Source organism: Mauremys reevesii, linkage group 3, assembly GCF_016161935.1.
Source record: "Mauremys reevesii isolate NIE-2019 linkage group 3, ASM1616193v1, whole genome shotgun sequence".
Lineage (NCBI taxonomy): Eukaryota > Metazoa > Chordata > Testudines > Geoemydidae > Mauremys > Mauremys reevesii.
In genome coordinates, this window is record NC_052625.1 from 23094504 (window position 1) to 23112158 (window position 17655).

Here is a 17655-nt window from a genome sequence, read left to right on the forward strand (position 1 = left end):
TGCAAATCTGCTGTCTTGTAATTCCAGCTTCTCCTACATTTCTCGTGGCATATCACTACTTCTGCTTCCAGCCCTGGCCTGAACTCAATGGCGAACAGCTGGGCAGAAATAAAAACTAGAGGGAAAAAATTAAATGATCTTTTGAAACCTTCAAAAAAAGTTTGGTTCAGGTTCAAACTGAGTTTGAGTCAGTTTTTATTTTCCAAACTGCTTTGGTCACCCTAGTGAGACCCATTGATATGTAGAGGGATGAATTCAAAGCAGAACCTCAAATCCAAATATCCCATTTTGAGGAGAAGTTGTTTGAAACACGAATCAGGACCTGCATCTACTTCTGTAGACATCCTCTGTTTATATCGGTCCAAATCAACACCACAGATGAAAAATTCTCCTGGTGATCCTAGTTTTGACTTGATTCAATCTCTGTTTTGATCTCACAGTTTCTGGCCATATAAAATGCACAGAGTACACATGACTCACCCATGACTTTGAGCAAATCGTGCAAAGAGATGCATGCCCTCAACTTCCACTGGCTTTAGTGGGAGTGGAGAGTATGCTACATCCTGGAGGATCAGTCATTTGTGAGATGAGAGCATACTCACAGGATTTTAGGAAAACTTAGTATGAATTCCCTGGGGAAATGTAAGGAGCAATAAGGCACAGCAGAGGGGTGGAGCTGAAAGCCTTGACTCTTATTAAATGAAAACAATCAATGGATACAAACTTTTGTAGTCCTACTGTGAAGTTCCAATAAAAAAAGAAAAAAAATCCTATCCTGCTTAATGAAAAGCGTATAGCGATTCTAGAGGGAGGCTGGCTATTTAATGCCTCTTGTAGTAGTTTTAAAAAATGTCACTTTCTTCTTTTTCTTCTTTTTCCCCCTTAAATTTTACTGCAAAACCATTAAAGAAAGAATATGTTATAGTAATAAAAGGTAGCTATATTCCCACAGGGAGAAAGGGAATGGTGGCTCCTGCCTAACCCTAGTGTTCTTGGCAGGGGTACTTGTAATGAAAGTGAAGGTCAGAGGGAAGAGAACAGAGTATTTGCTGTTCAGGGTAAAACATACACTTCCAAATGTGAAGCAGGTATTTAGCGAGTTTTATTTTATTATTTCTTTTACAGCCCTGACATCATATTCCTATACAGCCACATCATGGCTTTAAAGGAAAGGCACCTAATGACATCAGTGCTTTAAAAGCCTTACAAACCATCAGCACTGGGCATTTCTAAATTTCTCAACACATACACCAATAAAGCTTAAGCCTTGAAGTTTAGACCTTGCAATTCCAATGAGTTCTGATGTGTTTACAAACTGCTAGTCCAACCTGCTGAATAACACCTTATAAAAGGTGTCCTGGCCTGGAAGGGTACCTTGAAGAGGGAAATTAGGAATACAGTAAAAGGGAGACAGAGTCTGGGTTCAACCGACAATGCTTTTTTTCCCTACCTCTCTCCGGCTGCTTCCTCCAAAGATCCAGCCAGGAACATCTACTTATAGATTCCCACCGGGACTGCTCCATCCACTCCCATGCAGAATAGAAAAACTACTGGAGTAACAATTTGATGAAAAGGTCATTTGTGAAGCCACCTGGTCAAATTAGCTCTCAACTACATCAATCTAAATTTAGGATAACGCAACTGGATGTACCTGAGAACAGTCTTTGGCCCATTACTGTTAAAGTAAACAGATCTAATTAGTGAAATGAATTTGTGAGTCTCAGATGCTCTCTAATAAGATGATGCAATTGTCATTCCCTGTTTAAGATGGAGTTAGGGCCAGGAAAGAGCTTCATAGAGACTGAATTACCTCTCTCACCTGCAGGGATGTGATTATGCCTGCCAGAGTGCTCTGGGGAAGGCGCTCTCACTGCAGCTGTCAGCAGTCTGCAGCGTTCTGGAGAGCTACAAGATATCTTTCCCCAAAACTACAGTACCCTTTCTGAACTGGAATATCCATTCAGCAAGTCAACAAAAAGCTGCGTGTTTTGCAGCACAAAGCTAACAAACAATCAACAAGAGGATGTCGATATTTTCTGCAGCCCATGCTGGCAGGAAATCCTTTTCCAACACAAAATAAATAAATAAATAAATAAAAGAAACACTGCAATTAGTCTATGCCATACTAATAAAGACTGATAGTTACTGTACCCAGTCATATTGTGCTGATCATTTTCCTAAAGGGTTCTTTTGTTCTTGAGATTCACAGAACATCCATCAGAAAAAAGGAAAATATGTAGCCTCCCTTTAAGAAGTCTATATTCCTGCAACAAGAAACAGCTGTTGCCAGTTTAATGCTATTTCTGGGCTCATATAGATGTGACATCACACAGAACTAAGGCTTGGCCATAGACTTTATGGGTAACCCACTTTTGTTACAAATGTGTATGTTGCATGTGTGTCTGAATGAAATCTGTAGCTGGAAGCCTCTTTGCACGTTCATTCCTTTGCAGTAATTCAATAGGCCATAAGCTGTTTTTATTTTAGAATTAAAACCTGTATTAATTTTAAGCTAAAGAAAAGTAAATGAATATGTCACCATCAGAGCTTATTACATGTCTAGAAAAATATATTCAAAATCTGAACGGTACACAGGCCAAGTAGGAGGAGTTGAGGGACAGTTTGTATTCTAATTTCAAACTGCAGGGCTCCCTGGTGTATTGTATAGGATTTCCTGTAATTTACAGGCAAAATAAGCAGTCTACAGGAAAATGTTTGCGACACTGTACATGTGCATTAATTACACAGCAGGATAAAATGATTTCTTTGTGATAAAAAAGGATGTGATCTACAGAAAAACTATTAAATTGATCTGGGAGAACAGACATTCTTCTGCCATTACAAAGGACTGCTGGATTCATGGAAATAAAGCTGGCAAATATCTTCTCACACTTGATCTTCCCCGGTCTGTGACTGAAGCATATCCTAACATGCCAAACTCCAAGGATATCAGGGAACAAGATACTCCAACGTCCATACAAGTATACTGTCCCAGAACCTTAACGTCCAGGCTGTCTGGCAGGGCTGTCCACTGACCAGAGTTCTCTTCCAAAGGGCCGGGTGGTATTCTAAGACCTCAGTTCTGTAGTGTGGTGTGAGATCTCTGTCCCAGCTTCACGAAATAATACAATAATCACTCTTTTGCTTGCCACTAAAGTTCTAATAAAGCATGAGTTCTGGTTAGCACAGACCAGCGTGGCATAGAGATATAATACTGCTTCTCTTTTGGAATAGGATGAGAGACTTCTTTCCAATGTGTAGCCAGTGGCACTAACTATGCCAGGGCATGAGAACAATTAATTGTAATACATGCTTTTTTAAAGGATAAAACTTAAAAACTTTCAGACCATGAGCTCCTCAAGACTCTCAAGTTATACTAAGGTCTTGCCTACCCTGTGAGCAGAACTGTGCTAGCTACAGCTCTGTTTCAACACAGGTTCTGCTAGCAGAGGTCTACCACTGAACAGGGAACTTCCCCCTGGAAGAACTGTGTTAGATTGTAATGTCTAGGTCAGTGGTCCCCAACGCAGTGCCCGTGGGTGCCATGGTGCCTGCTGGGGCATTTATGTGCGCCCGCCTAGTGCTCAGCAGGGGAAAGAAACCCTGCGGTTGCCGGGGACAGAGAACTCCAGGGCTGCGGGCACCGGTGCTCTCTGTCCCCGGCAGGCGCGGGTCCACGGCTTTTCTCCGGCTTCAAGAAGAGAAGCCGCAGCCCCGCGCCTGCCGGGCACAGAGAACTCCAGGGCTGCAGGCTGCGCAGTCTCTCTCAGGCTTCTCGCTGCACTGCCCAGAACTGCCGCCCCCCTACCCAAAAAAAAAACCAAACAAACCCACAATGCTCCACCTCTGCAGAATGGACCGAATGCTGCCCCATAGCATGTGCTGACACAGGCACCTGCTTGCTCCACTGGTGCCTGGAGCCGGCCCTGTATGTGAGTATTTTTCCTGCACTGATACTGCTGTTTTCTTGTGCTTTGCAATTTATTATTTTTTTAACATTTTGCTCCAAAATGAGTGGTTCAAATAAGAGACAACGTATGTATTATTTTAACCCAGAGTGGGAAGAATATTAAATATGATGTTTTTCGTATTATTTAATGTACAAATACAAAATAAGCCTTGAAAAATTGTTGGCGCCCGCCACACTCTTCTGAAAATATGAATGTGCTACTGGCCACAAAAAGGCTGGGGACCACTGGTCTAGGTAAATGGATGGGTAGGGTACAGAGGCTGAGCAGGGGAGAATGACCACAGCTTTGTTTGTCTGGTGCAGTTCTCAAAAAACAAAATAAAACAAAATCTTGTCCATCCTGGGAAGAAGGGTGGACTGCCTTAGGATGCAGATCACATCCTGGGCCATCCACAAATGGCCTGCTTTCAGTGGTGTCTAGCCTTTTACATTTAGAAGACCCAAATAGCACTTGCACAAGACCTGCCAGCTGATGTTTCTCTTTCTCAGTAGGAGCGGAGGACATATTACTGTCTCCAGAGGATTGTTTCTCACTGGAATGTTAAAGCAAAGCTGAGGGAAGGGACTTGCTTCTGACTGTAGGGGCAGAACAAGTTCTTGTCCCTTTGTCAGTTGGGGGAAGGGATAGCAAAGCAAGGTCAAGAGAGGGATAACCTTTTACTGAGGCCTGGTCTACACAACAAAATTCTACCATGTCTGAGCATGATTGCTGGCTATCACGTTAGCTGGCATGCTGCTGGTGCTGGTTTAGTGATAAGTGTAGGCCAGGAGAAAACATGTTCAGCATCATGGCGTCTAACACCATCGCTGACAAACTTAAATACAGTAAAATTTTGTAGCAAGGAGCAGGCCAGACCAAGGTCCCAGGAAGCTGGCCATCACATGTTCTTATGGTACCTATGACCTGCCAGCATTGCTCTATGGGGAATACATGCTTAAACACAGCTGTTGCTAGCAGCACTCACTGGCTGATCTAGTACTGATGAGATGATAGAAATATAGACAGGACCTAACACTATACAAAGCTTCAGCTCTTTAGTTTTCCATCTGTTGAGAATGTAGAGTCCTTGTTTAAATGCTGCATGCTCTGATGGGCTCCTTAATTTAATGAAACTTTAATAAAAGTAAATCTTACCCTTTTAGCTCAATCCTTTTCTTCTTGAATGCTGAAAGCCCTTTATTTGGGAAGTCATTTTGCAATCCCTTCTAAGGTGTTCTTCCCACCTCTCCAAGAAAGGAAAAAGAAAAACACTCGCTGAAAATTTCTAGAGAAAATAGAGTTTAATTTCTTGGAGGTGTTTTGTTGACAAGAAAATGGAAAGCATGTGTCCCTGCTTCCCTTATTGTACTTCCAAGTAATGAAAGTATTTAAGGAGGTACAATTATGGACTTGGCAAGCACCTGGGGCTCTTGGAACTGCTTTTTCACACTGAATAAACACTGTAGTTAATCTGTTTATGTGGCACTGTACTGAGAACTATCTATAACAAAAGACTACAACCACATCTTTAGTTTTCGCTTTCTTCCTTTCTCTTGTTTTAATGTTGCATTAATAATTTGTTGAAATGATTTGATTCTCCCCCCCCCCCCCGCTATTTTTTGCAGGATAACCAACTGAAAACAGTTTTTAATTAACAATGATAGAAATCTAGGGATTGCTATGCTGGATCAGACCAGCAATACATCCTATTTTACACAGTGGCCAGTAATAGATGCTTCAGAGGAAGATGCAAGATACCCTGTAATGGATAATTACAAAATAAGCTTCAATAGGGAAAGTAACTTCCTAACTAACACAAGGAATGTAGTGGATGGCTTATGCCCTAAGAATGAAGGTTTAATATCCCATAATTTTTTAAAAAATGAATATACCTGTAGATGTTCTCATTATCCCTAGAAATTGCCAATCATTTTTTTATTTTGCTAAACTCTTAACATCAATTATCTCTTGTAGCAGGGAGTTCCACATGCTATTTTCGCAAACAGTAAAAAAAGCATCAGTTTTAAAAGTTGAAAGTTCAGATCCTGCAGTTCTCTGTTTATCTACAGCAGAGGTCCCCAAACTGTGGGGTGTGCCTGCTAGGGGTGTGGAGGAACATTTGGGGGGCACGGAGGGGCCCTGAGGGAGTGCCACCAGTCCTGCCGCACCCCCAGCTCTGCTCTTCCCTCCCTGAGCCAGGGCCTCAGTTTCTGGCCCCATGCCTGGCCCCACCCCCAGCCTCAGGCCCCTGGTCAGGGCTCTGGTCATAGCTCTGGCCCCAGACCCACCCCCAGTTGTGGCCCCAGCCTCGGCCCCCTTACCTCTGTCTGGGTCCCCTGGGAGCCATGGCACAGCACAATCAGTGCAGAGCACTGTTCCCACTCTGCTTTGCCAATACCCTGGCTGACCCTGAAGGGGACCATTCCATGCCCATTCAATCCTAGGATTCTCTGCTGAGACTGCTGACATGGGAGACAATTAGTGCCATGTGTGGTAACCTTTATTGTTGACAGTGGATGCCAGTGCTCTAGGAAATGGACTGAGATCACTAAACTTACCAGCAAAGCCATTGAACAGCTCTTACACACTCATGACTTTCAGCTGCTAAGAAATATGCTCTAGTTCAAAAGGATTATTTTTCAGGAATTTCTGTATTCTGGTTTGTACAAAAGGACCGACTAGATTAGGTGTTGGCAACCTCTGGCATGCGGCTCGCCAGGGTAAGCACCCTAGCGGGAAGGGCCAGTTTGTTTACCTGCCATCTCCGCAGGTTTGACCGATTGCGGCTCCCACTGGCCATGGTTCGCCACTCCAGGCCAATGGGTGCGGCAGGAAGCCACGGCCAGCACGTCCCTCGGCCCACGCTGCTTCCCGTAGCCCCCATTGGCCTGGAGCGGTGAACTGTGGCCAGTGGGAGCCACGATCAGCTGAACCTGCAGACGCGTCAGGTAAACAAACTGGCCCGGCCTGCCAGGGTGCTTACCCTGGCAAGCCGCATACCAGAGGTTGCCGACCCCTGGACTAGATGATCATAAAGGTCCCTTCTGGAATCTAGGAATCTATGAAAAGATGGATTAGATATGAACAGATGACCTACAGAAGAAAAACTCTCTAATGCATGACCAGGAGTAATGGTCTCAAGTTGCAGAGGGCGCGGTTTAGGTTGGATATTAGGAAAAACTTTTTCACTAGGAGGGTGGTGGAGCACTGGAATGGGTTACCTAGGGAGGTAGTGGAATCTCCTTCCTTAGAGGTTTTTAAGGTCAGGCTTGACAAAGCCCTGGCTGGGATGATTTAGTTGGGTTTGGTCCTGCTTTGAGCAGGGGGTTGGACTAGATGACCTCCTAAGGTCCCTTCCAACCCTGAGATTCTATGATTCTATGATTTCCTTGAACCATCCAGTTCCCAGCCTTGGCCCATTCTTTCTTTTGGTTCCTGTGGATTCCCTATGCAGCATTGACTGCAAACTACTCTGTCAAAAGAACATGGCTATCCCATGTGGGAGAAGCACAGCACAAGGATTATTTAAATGTGAATTTCAAATGTGCTATGCAAATGCCATGTTTGGATACAATAAATGGATAAAAGAAGCCATTATATGCAGTTTTCAGTTTATACAATGTTCTGCCAAAAATATTCAAAAAATACAATATTCATCATAAAGAGAAGGCCTCAGCTGATGGACAGTCAACTACAACTTGGATTAATGGGAAATAATTAGCATAACTACCTCAATGCATTCTACTCTACCAATATTGATGCTCCTAATGGTGTCAGTTCCAATGCCTGAATAGATTTTACCTTGGCATCTTTAAACAAACACAAGTTTGTATAATGCATCACTGGTCTTGGATATTAAAAGAGAATGTTAGAGGATTTTGAAACTTTAATAAAAGGATTTTCCTTTGAAGTACATAAAAGCTATAGACCTGATCCTGTTGTCCTTTCTCAGGCCAAAATCCAATAGTTTGAGTCTGAGTAACGAGTTCAAGTTTGGGCTCAATGGGTAATACATTCACTGATTTCAATAGGCATTGACTGACTCAATAGGCATTGCATTGAGCCTGGTCTTTGAAAAATAATAATAATACAAGGAGGCAGAAACTGTGTTTCTATAAGGTTAGAGAAAAGTGTGTGCTTAAAACATTGCAGAAATTGTTTTAAGAACAATTCATCAATGTGAAAATATGAACCCTATAATGCTGCCAAGGTCAGAAAAAGCTGTGATAATTTAGCATGTAAGTGCTAGTCATACAACACAATGCAACATTATTTAATTTTATAACACATTCATACAGCTATCTGACAATAGACAGGGATGTTAAAGCTACCTGTGGGTTGAGGTCAAGGCTATGTAGTTTAATGTTAAAACAAAGGAGCTAGCAGTATTCCATGTTATAGTTCTTTTTATGTGACCAAAGTTACTTTTCCTGTATCTACCTCAGACAGCTCAGTCTTAAGCAAGACCATGGTGAAAACTTCATGCTGAATCTGAGCTAAGGAGAAGAATGTGAAAGAAAAATAAAGTGCATTACTTATTTGAGCCAGTTTTTCCCCTCCTTCAAATTTCTCCATACATATTTTCCATTGAAGCCCTGTTCATGCATTCCTGGCAATTTCCCCTAGAGCATTGCAACAAAGACCATCTCAGGGGACCCACTTTTTTTAAAGTAGAAGCTTTTTTGTACCCACAAAAATGTGTGCATAGGTGCATCTGATTTTGTGTACACAAGGCATGAATTTGTTGCCACAAACCAACATTTAAGCATCTCTCTCTATCTTCAAAAATAATATATTAATCAATAATACTGTAATACTTGACACTTATAGTTCACCTTCCAACTGAGGGGCTCAAAATGCCTTAGAAATATGAATGAATTATATCTCACAACACTTGTGGGAGGCAAGTAAGCAGTAGTCTCCTTCCATAGATGGGAAAACAGAGGCACAGAGCGGTTAAGTGGTACAAGGAGACTCAGGGAGTATATTGCACAGCTGGAAACAGACCACAGAATTTCTGTCTACCAGACCATCATTCTCAGAAAAATAGGGACTTTAAGGAACTTAATTCAAGAAACGTTATTTTTCATCACTAAGAATAAAATTGTATGAAAGATTTTCGGGTTTTTTTTCTGTTTGTAAAGGACTCTCCAAAACTGGTGCATTACAGGAGGACTTTGAAAACAGTGTTCTCCCAGGGCACAAAAGGGTGAGCAAAAATGTATGCCCCCTAAGTGTGGCTCTCCCCAGAAGCTTCACACAAGTTGTTAGTCCGGACACTGGGAAAATACACGGGAATGGGGAAGGTGGAAGGAAGACTACTCTAGATGCATAACTAGAATAGATTATGTGGCCACCCACTCTGGCAAGGAGGATGGTAAGATCTGGACAGTAGCATATCCTTCAGCCCTGCCCATGCGCTGAATCCTGCATGCTGCAGCCCACAAGCCCCTGTGTTGTGCAGTCCTCCCCTTTATTAGTCCCCATGCTGCAGAAATGCCCTGGTTCTGCTGGCAAAGAGCTTATGGTCAGACAAGTGCAGGATTTGTCTCTGGTGAACAGGACATATGCAGACTGAACATAGGTTCTGTTGCAGATGTATGTTATAAACCTTGGCACATTCTTGGGTAGAAATTTTAATTATCCAAAGAAATGTTCTGAAATTCAAAGATAATGTCGTGTTCCTTTGGTGTAGAAGCATGATGTTCCTATCTCATCCAAGGGCAGGGTAATAATTTGTACTGTGAAAGCAGGATTTCCCCCCGCCTCACTGGGCAGGACATGATTTACAGCTTCAAAGCTAATTTCACTGTATCTCCCATATTTTGGAAGCAAAGAAAAAAAAAGTCATGGGCATTGAGCATGCATGCTATGAGGTAAAAAGAAACAGTGTCATGTATGCAAAAGCTTGAAAATCATTGATTATGATACAAATCTCCATTTTCAAAGACCCCTCAACAGAACTTCCTTTTTTTTTCATTAAAGTTCCTATCTCTTGTGCACAAGAATTATAAAATTTACCCTTGCAAAAGACATTTGTGCAAATACATTTGGTGCATTGTAATGTGAAATTTTCAAAAAAGTTCAGCACCAAGTAGCTCTTAAATTCACCTAGCTAAATGGCCAGCTTTCCAAAAGACCTCAGCTCTAAAATAGGCTCCCAAGTACTTTTCAAAAGCACCCAAGTGACTTAGGAACCAAAGTCCCATTTACGAAAGAGACCTTTTACAGATTTTAATGGTAATTAGGTACCTACCTAATTAGATACCAAAAAGGTGCCTAAATACCTTTAAAAATCTGGCCCCTTGTGGGATTTGCAAAAGCACCTACATGCTTAACTCCCAGTTAAGCACCTAGAGGCTTTTTGAAAATACCACTGGGCATCTGTCTTCATCTGTAGGCACCTAATTACAGTTAAAAATCTGGCACTTAGGTACTTTTGAAAATGTTAACCCTTAAATCAAGTGAAATGTCCAGACTTTTCCAACAACAGAAGCTTCTGTGGATCAAGCACTTTAAAAAAATCTTAGCCATGCAGCCTATCACCAGCAGGTGTTAGTGAATGAAAAATTCACACACAAAAGTTTGAGACACCTTAAAGACTAACAAATTTATTTTAGCATGAGCTTTCGTGAGCTGCAGCTCACTTCTTCAGATGCTGCAGCTCACGAAAGCTCATGCTAAAATAAATTTGTTAGTCTTTAAGGTGCCACAAGTACTCCTGTTCTTTTTGCAGATACAGACTAACACGGCTGCTACTCTGAAACCTGTCACAAAAGTTTGAGTATACAGGGAATATGCACGCAGATGAGGCTGAAATTTGGAATTGAAGCCCACTATATCTTGGAAGGCTCTTTTTTTTTTGCAGTTTGGTTAAGTTTATTTCTAAATGTAACTCCCTCCTCCCAAAGAAATGCTTAATTGTTTCTTATTCTTTAATAAATATATCCATGCTAACAGCCCAGTACGCTTGAGCCCTAAAATAAACAAATATGCAAAAGATGTATTTGTGTGCTCTGCACATGGTGAGATAGAAGGGGAAAAATCAGGAGGGATAGGTTTTAGTTAAAATCTTATAGAAGATATATTGACAAATATCTTTGGAACAATCAGATTGACTTCAGCAAGACTGATCACATGTAAAGTGAAGCATGCGCATAACTATTTGGAGGATCAAGACCAAAGTTAGTCATTTCTCTAGTATAATGGTAGAGATACAAACCTATTCTCATTTTGACACGATTTAAACTTTAGTTACATTAATAATTTTGGCATGTGTTTGTAAGATGCTAAAAATAATACACTTGATTTCAAAGAACTTTTCTTATTTCTCAGAGGGAATAACTGCAATGTGCTCTTTGGACAAAACTTGGACCTTAAAAAATACACAAAAGTCTCATCTTCATTCTCAAATGTTTCATTCCCTGCTTATTAAGTATTAGTGAATGTCTGGGATCAAAATACCTTCTATACACCGAAGCCTTAGGACTGAGCCAATCAATCAGTGTTTCTGACACAAAATTTTCATTCCTGGCAGTAGATCTTGTGGGACTAATTCTTTGAGGGGGAAAAAATGAGAAATCCTCAATAACAATATACTAGAACTATAATAAGTGCTCTCTCTACATGCTGGACACTGAGCATCTCTGTGTACAGAATTTTTGAGATCCTTGTTGGCTGAACTTTATACTCTGATCCTGCTCTCATACACTTAGGCATGAACAGTAACTGGTTTTAGACGATATGTTGTGCTATACGGCCATGTCCCTAAGATCAAAACTGAGCTTTCAGTATATATATTAAAGTGGAATGGAAAAACAAAATCTTTACTACCTATACCATTATCACAGACTAATTGGAAGACTTGAAAAACTCCCTCCATCTAAATAGTTGTCTGCAATCTGAGATATGTTCTGTATCAACACAATGACTAGCATAGCATGAGGAGTCTAAAGCCCAGAGGCTGCAGCCTTACTGTTCCTCCTTTGCAAAAGAAGACACTATATATATATATATATGTACACACATACATCGAAGCCAGCAGATTCTTTCTAAAGTTGGCACTGTCAAAACAAATGCAGCTGCTTGTAGCACCCTCCCGCCACTGATGCTGACAATGCTAGTGAGGAGGAGGAGGTGATGAATGCTTTGTTATTCTGAGGAGGAGGATAGTGTTGTGAAAGGTGTTGAGTTTGACACAGCAGTATCAAGAGCAGAAAAGCGAAAGTCAAAGAAATCAGCCTCGTACCATCTAGAATTGCTCTGGCACTAAACCCACAAAAATCAATGACTCTGCTTTCACAGTAGTTTTCACATGAACCTGAGGGAGTGTACAGTGCAAGCTGCACCATATGGAAAGTCACTGTAACTGGAGGGTGAGATTGGAGCAAATCTGGTACATAGCCACTGCATCATACAAAGCATTTATGCATAATATTTGTGCCTATATCAGCATAATGCATCTATCTTTGTCTTTTATGTTCATGTTTATGTTTGTTAAAGCTGAGAGGGAGAGAAAGAGAAAACAGAAAGAAATCCTAAAGGATAGAGGGCTGTATATTGATGTTTGCGGGAATAGTTTACACAGTAAGTACAACTGTGCATTTCCTCCAAGTTCATATTGTTAATGCTGCATTATGGATGTTATCCTGGAGATTCTTGTACCTGGTTCCACCTTTAAAAGCACAACTCAACACCATCTTCTCTCCTGCCCTGCCCTCCCACTCACACCCACACCCTCCCAAATAAAACCCCAAACCACCACACAAACAAAACTATGGAACCCAGTTTCTGTGCCACTTATATAACTTTCAGTGCATCTTTTGGCAGAAGGTGTGCTGAGAGCAATGAATCCCTTAGAATAATACATAATAACAATGTTGAGCCTGCTATAAAGTGAAGAGCTTTTCCTCTCAAAGTATTTTACACACATTACCTCATTCATTCTCACAACACCCTGATGAATATAATTGGCCCATTTTTACAGATGGGGAAACGGAGTCAAAGAGGTTAAAGTGATTTTCCCAAGATCAAAAAAGGATTCAGTGCTGGCTACGGGGAGAAGAATGCAGGATTGAACACAATCGATCCCCACGCATACACCTAACGTATACACAGCAGTCCCATGGAAGTCCCCAGACTGCTTTTACACATTTGAGCAGTGTGCTGTTTACAAAGAAAGCCCCCATTGCCACAAAGGAGGCGGTTTCCATAGTAGGATATTCAGAGGAATTAAGGGGAGGAAGAGAAGAAGATCTGGACTGACTTACTCTGTCCACATGAAACGGTTCGTGCCTGACCTCACATCCAACTCTTTAACATGTGAGACAAAAGCATTGGAGAGCCGAACGTACTGAAAGATGGGGATTTTTTGCATAGAGAGAGACGATGAGATGGATAGATGGGTAGGCCGACATTAAGTCTCTCTCTGGCTTGTGCTCCTTAAATTCGATAAAACTACAACAAAAGCCTTGACCAAATACAAATACATCAAGACCAAATACAGGTCTAAATCCTGCTACCAATACACAAACTAATGATCTCTTTTAAATCAGTGGATTTAGGCCATACTCTACATACAAACATCTTTCACTCCGTGTTCCTTCCCTAGCTGATAGTGACTCAGTGTGCTTCACTCTCCCTTCTCTTAATGGTGAACCAATTTAAAATGCAAAAGTAAACCAGAGAGAGAACATAGCTGTTTTGCTTTCAGGTTCCTGCTTGCTCTAAGTGATCGCTAGTGCTGGCACACCAGTACAATATGGACCATGCTGATGCTATTGCTGTTGCTTTTGCTTTGCTTAGAGTTATTGATTTCCTGCTCCTTCTTGTAAAAGATTCCATAAACTGGAAGCTGTTAAAGGTTAACTGCAAAGGTTTGGTTAAAAAGAATGTTTAAAAATTGTTTAAGGTCCTAAATCATTACTAGTTAAACATCTACACTTAAAAATTGCACCAAAGTTTCCATTTTAAAGCGATGCATTTGAAAAAAAGTTTCCCCTTTGTTACTTGCCAGTATCAGAGTTCAGGATTGTGTCTTTGCCCTGCTACAGCTGAAGACATACAAAAAGAACAGGAGTACCTTCTATGGGTCATCTCGATTATCACTTCAAAGGTTTTTTTTCTCCTGCTGATGATAGCTCATCTCAATTGATTGGGCTCTTCCAGTTGGTATGGGTACTTCCACCTTTTCATGTTCTCTGTATGTATAAATATCTCCTGGCTGTGTGTTCCATTCTAGGCATCCGAAGAAGTGGGCTGTAGCCCACAAAAGCTTATGCTGAAATAAATGTGTTAGTCTCTAAGGTGCCACAAGTACTGTTCTTTTTGCGGATACAGAGTAACACAGCTGCTACTCTGAAACCTGAAGACGTACAGGCAGCTTTGAGCTCTGCTTCAGGTATTTGCAATCTTACCAGCTGTCACAGTGGAAACAGGGAATCTTGAACTCAGGATCTGCCTGGTAAGTAGATGAAGAAGTAATAGGCCTGAGGAACTGATGCCTGGATTGGGCTCTGAATGGTTCCATCCTTTGGCAATGTTTCACTCTGGCCTATTATAGTGCTAGAGCTGCAAATGGGTGTGCTTGGATTCAGGGTTTGTTTATTGAATTTATATATACAGGGCCAAATACTGGTCCCCTGTTCCACCAGCCATCCCAATGAGAGTGCAAAGCTTAGATAAACAGGTTAACCAGCTGGCTGGAATTCGCCTAGAGCCAGGGAATCCCCAGGTGGTGAAGAGGCAACTTTGTGGCCTTGGTGGTGGGGTTGTGGCTGGAATGCTGCTGTACTCTGGTGATCTGATCCGCGGATGGTCCCTTTGGGGCTACTGAAATGTTAAGCAGGTGGTTGGTAGGGCAACAACTATAAATTGTGCCAGGGCAGAAGCAGCCCCTGGATTGGGGAGAAGTAGGTAACATACCAGCAGCTTTTAATCCCCCCTTCTCAGCTGCATGGAGCAGAACTCAGCCTCCCGCACAGACCCCTGAAGATTCACCCCTCGGTATGTTCATTCTTTTCTCTTATTCTCTTTGGCACTTTCAGCTTTATTTTTGAAAACTTCCATGTTCACCTTGAAACAAATAATTGCTACTGCAAAAGCAAAACATAGACCAAATCTTTCCTGTTCCCGCTCAGAGAACCTTTAAAACTTACAAGCTTCAGTCTCTCTTTTGCAACCCCACCTCCCAAAATCAAACAAAACCAGCCAAACATGCAGCACACAAATAAAAACAAACAAAAGGTGTTTTTATGGTAGAAGTGAACAGTTTAGGAAATGATTTTCCTTTCTTGGCAGCTTCAAGTCCTTCAAACTTGACAGAATTCAAACTTGAATCTAAGTTAAAAAGGGCAGGGGACAGTATTCCCTCTGCTCAGAGGATACAACAGGAAAGTGAGGGGAAATGTCTGAGCTACAGGAAAGAAAAGGCTAGAGAGAGACGAGAGGGAGGAATATCATGGGACTAGCAGTAGTGTAACGTCCTACAGTATGTTTCCTTTTCTTCTCCATCTCATATTTCTTCACGGGATCAGTCCCCCAGCATTGCAGGCCCTCCCAGGAGTACAATGCCCCTTCCATGTATTGTGCAAGTGACACTGAGAATACAGCAAATTCAGGAAAAAAAAAAGTCTCCATCAATGCCATCATCATTTTTAAAAAAGGCAATTGATGTCGCCTGAAGCAGTGGCTATGAAGCCCAATTATACCACATTTCATTCAAGTGTCAAAAATTGGAATAATAATAACCAACTATGAGGAGCACATATGTGAAATGATGCTGCCATCTTTTTTTGTTTTGGCCAAGTATTTTCATAAATTCATGCTTAGAGCAGACCCTCTGCCCTGTTCCTTCAAGGACTTTCTTCTTTGCTATTGTTTTCAGTTCTTAACAATTGGTTTTTCTACTATTCTAGTGTTGACAATTGCTCACAGAGATTCCCTATGCTCTCACAACTGGGTAGTCAATCATTTGTGAATTAGCTACCAAATCAGATGTCAGAAGGATACTGGTAGCATTTATTTGTTGATAATATTTTAAGTGAGTTTTTCACTTGGGAAATGTGTAGGATTACACTCACCACTAAATTTATACACAGAATAGCGAAGGCATAGACTGAAGCAGAGCAATAAGTCCTGGTCCTTGGTTTTCTTGGGCCCTATGATGTCTGGGGCACTCAGGCAGACTTCAGTAACCTGCCCATTTTGAAGTGGGATGTTTGGGAAAGGGACTCGGGGCAGGATGCGTTAAGAGAGCTAGTTATGAGTAGTGGATCAGCACTGGGAATTGGGAAGTTGAGGTATTTACAAATGGCTTGTTGGGATTGGTTTCTCCTTGCAAACAAAGATGAGGAGCCTGGAACACAGGGGTTACATGCATAGAGCAATCCTGGACAGTAAGCTTCTCTGTGTTGTTTCACAAATGTTCCTCAACCCTGTATTAAATGGCTGGTGGCTTTTATAACTCTTGACCCACAGGAACTGGATTGGAACCTCTAACTAACTCCACACAGGCCTTCTAACATTTATTTATAATTAACCAAGGTGAATATTTCACCATGGTCACACTGTGGGGCTAGGTGAACAATTCTAAAGGAAATCGGAACCTATTTGAACCAGCCCTCTTTCAACATGTCAATTCAAACTTCAACACTGTAAGTTTGGTTTGGCAGTCAACATTTTATATGTTAGTACTGCAATGCAAAAGACTTGTACTCCAAGGCCCCAGCCACGCATGGCAGGGAGAATGAGTGTGCTGGATATTTTTTCATGCCTTCAGAACATTGTCTTCAAATTATGCCCTGCTACGGGTTAAGCCTTGCGTAAGGTTGCACAGGTGCAACTGATTGGCCCCATTACTGAAACTCCGAAAACCTAGTTGAGGGCAATGCACAAGAAGGAGTAGAAGCCAACTGTTTACAGTTTTTACATCCGCTGTCTTTTAGCTGTATCTGCTATTTAGTATTACCAGAAGTTACAGTATTAACCACTTATTTTAATCACTAAAGTATGCAGATGTGACTCCCAGAGAACTAGTCAGAAGATGCCAATTTTATATAGAGACTTTACAGAGCAGAACCACATTTCAAACAATGCCTTCCAACAAGAGATGCAGTACATGTTTATTCAATGTCAATTATTCAGGTAGAATAACAAAATGCTGTTTTATTGGCAACTATACATTCATGCATATTAGGCCAATGGCAATTTTCCTAAGGTTTTCCCTGTCTCAGGATCCATGATTGGAAATATTTAAAACACCAAAAGGCAAACATTCAGTGTTAGGGACAGTAATGTGAAAAATGAAAGTGGCTCTAGCTGGATTGTACATTAAATAAAAGGCAGAGAATGAGAGCTGAGTGAATTTTTATATGTTACATTACTACAAACCAGTCAAAGATTCTGACCCCTGGCATCAGAGAAATGATGCAGTCATCTTCCCAGTTTTGATACTTTCAATAAAATCATTCCCAAGAGGACTGGAAAAAATCTCTCTCTCTTTCTCTCTGTCTCTCTCTCAATAAAATGAGAAGCCATCTGTATTATGAGAAAGCATACTAATAATTTGATAGTGTTCTGAAGTAGCTTTTATAAAGCTTTTGCTTGGGATTTAATATTGCCCAGCAAGTCCATCAGATTTCCATGGCTTTGTTGGAAAAAGAAAAGTACAGCACTGATTTGAGCTCCTGCCTGCTGCAGGTCAACA